At 38.6% G+C, this 2,500-nt stretch overlaps 1 protein-coding gene across 4 annotated transcripts in view; it reads left to right on the forward strand.

The window, feature by feature from the left end:
• Nucleotides 1-1,824: 1,824 nt before the first annotated feature.
• Nucleotides 1,825-2,500, forward strand: part of LOC119582798 — a 10,508-nt gene continuing 9,832 nt past the window's right edge. For 3 of the 4 annotated variants that reach the window (XM_037931242.1, XM_037931240.1, XM_037931241.1), the window contains exon 1: nt 1,825-1,971. The gene's annotated coding sequence lies outside the window, so the exon portion shown is untranslated. Of the gene's footprint in view, nt 2,073-2,500 lie in introns of all 4 variants that reach the window. The other variant, XM_037931243.1, reaches the window with a different exon arrangement.

Raw genomic sequence — 2,500 nt, forward strand, 5'->3', positions numbered from 1 at the left:
TATGCTGAGCAGTGTAATGCCACGGTAGTTGCCACAATCCCAACGATCCCCTTTCCCCTTCCAGAGAGGGATGACCACGCCCCTCAACAGGTCAGGGTGAATGGAACCAGACAGCCAGATGACAGTCGAGACTGCATGCAAGCCCTGTGCCATAGGTTCACCCCCAGCCTTTAGCAGGGATATCACATATGCCTGCGGCTTTCTCAATCTTCAACTTGGAAATCGCCATCCTAACCTCTGTTAGGGTAGGAGGTTATTATCATTATTGTTATTGTTATTATCATCATCATCATCATTATCATTGTTGTTGTTATTGTTATTATTATCATTACTATTGCTATAATAATAATAATAATAATAATAATAATAATTACTATTATCACCATTATCATCATTACAAAAATCGTCGATTCACAAAAATCCACATAAACTTATTTTCTTCCATCTCGTTTACATATGATTTATCTGTCCCTGCATTCGATTATTCGCGAATCAGTCCAAATTCATACGCTCTAGCCAAGGCTGCCAAGTTACCGTCATCGACAAACGCTTGATGACTGGTGAAGATAACTTACAGATACCATTTCACATGCATTAAAAGAATTTGCTAATGAAGAAGACAAGGATATAAAGAAAAATAAATAAATAAAATGAATACGTTAATAGGCCTCCGTAGGTGGAACAGGAGATAGGAAAATACATGGGAAAAGATAAATTATTCGCATACCTAGTAGCAGAAATGGTTTTAAACTACAGTGAAGGGAGCAAGTACATCTGGAGAAAGGTCAACCTTTTATTTATTCACATCTTTTTTATTTGTTATTATTATGATTTTTTTTTTCGAAAGGCTATAGACAATTTTGGAGAGATGGGACAGCAAATTCAAAAAGGTGTCAGACAGGGCGATACCATCTCAACAAAACAATTTACAACTTGTCTTGAGGAAATATTTAAAAAGCAAGAATGGAACAAAAAGGCTATTACAATAGGAGACGAAAATTAATCAATCTAAGATTTGCAGATGATATTGTTCTTTTCAGTGAATCTGCAAATGAAATGCAGCAACTAATAAACGATCTGAATAGAGAAAGTCTGAAAATCGAACTTAGGATGAACAAGAAAAAGACCAAGATCATGTTTAACAGTAGAGTTCAGTTCGAACAGACACATGTACAAGGCGAAGAGCTAGAGGTAGTAGACAAGTATATGTACACCTAGGCTAACTCGTACAGACAAACACTTCTGGCGAAGAGGAAATTAAGCGACGCATCAGTGTAGGTTGGATAAGTTTATTTGAATAATGGCAATTAAATGCTTGAGTGTATGTATAAGTGTGCAAGGCTCATTTACTTGATACCACACATATAACACCGTTAATAATATAATACATTCAATAGTCATTCACATTATGAACACTCACGCATCTGCACATGTATAATCAACCACACCAGGACAGACCAGCTTCCGCCTGCACGCTCGTCGGATACACAAACCCAAAACAAGCCAGAAAAACGCCGACATTTTTCTATTCGTTTAGTTTACGTCTTCCATTACTAGTTCTCTCCTTCCTTTGTGCATTCTTGTATAAAAGACGTCGTCTGTGAGTGATGCGGAGAGACACAGATAGAATTCAAATATCTTATCAGTTTGAATCTCTCCAACAATGAATTATCAAGATAGGAGTGTTCTGCTAATCCTTCTCAGCAAACTTCCGTCCTGCACCCATTCTCTCGGCCTGGTCTAGTCAACAGTCACTTTAATTCACAAATAGATCTATCGCCATGGTGTGCAATTGCATGTAAATGATTTCCCCTGTATCAGCCACATTCATGTATATTAATGTGATTTCTAAATCTTAATATCGACCAGGTGTTAGGCAATGGCTGGGGACGTAGCAAGAGCTTCGACTCAACCACGTCTTCTCTTGTGGCAACGGCGCCTCGTCGGACTAAACCCGGGTTACGTTTCGTCGTTAGTACCTTCCCTGGAGCGCTGTTTGAGTGAATTTCATAAAACAGTGAAATGGCTATTGGTTATATTTAGAGTGAATGAAGGGTTGACGCATTGCTAAGGTGATGTGTTTACGGTAGATTTAGTGTCTTGGAACGGAGTGGTTATTTTGCGAGCTTTTTTGCCTTTGCTAATTTTGATTTTGTGTGGTTTCCTTTTGATATTGGAGCGTTGAGAATATGATTATCGTTTTTTAATAGTTCGAATATGATATATTAAATCGCTCTGAGAAGTAAAATTGAAAATTCTTGAGAAATGACCGTCTTTAACTTTTCAAATTTGCGACACAAGCAAATATGATGTGGCAGACGTACACATACATATATACTCTCTCTCTCTCTCTCTCATTCCCTCTCTCTCTCCCTCCCTCCCTCCTCCCTCCCTCACACACACACACACACACACACACACACACACACACACACACACACACTCACACACACACACACACACACACGATCATACATATATACACGTGTACAGACACACA

Source organism: Penaeus monodon, chromosome 16 (genome assembly GCF_015228065.2).
Source record: "Penaeus monodon isolate SGIC_2016 chromosome 16, NSTDA_Pmon_1, whole genome shotgun sequence".
In the NCBI taxonomy this organism is placed as follows: domain Eukaryota; kingdom Metazoa; phylum Arthropoda; class Malacostraca; order Decapoda; family Penaeidae; genus Penaeus; species Penaeus monodon.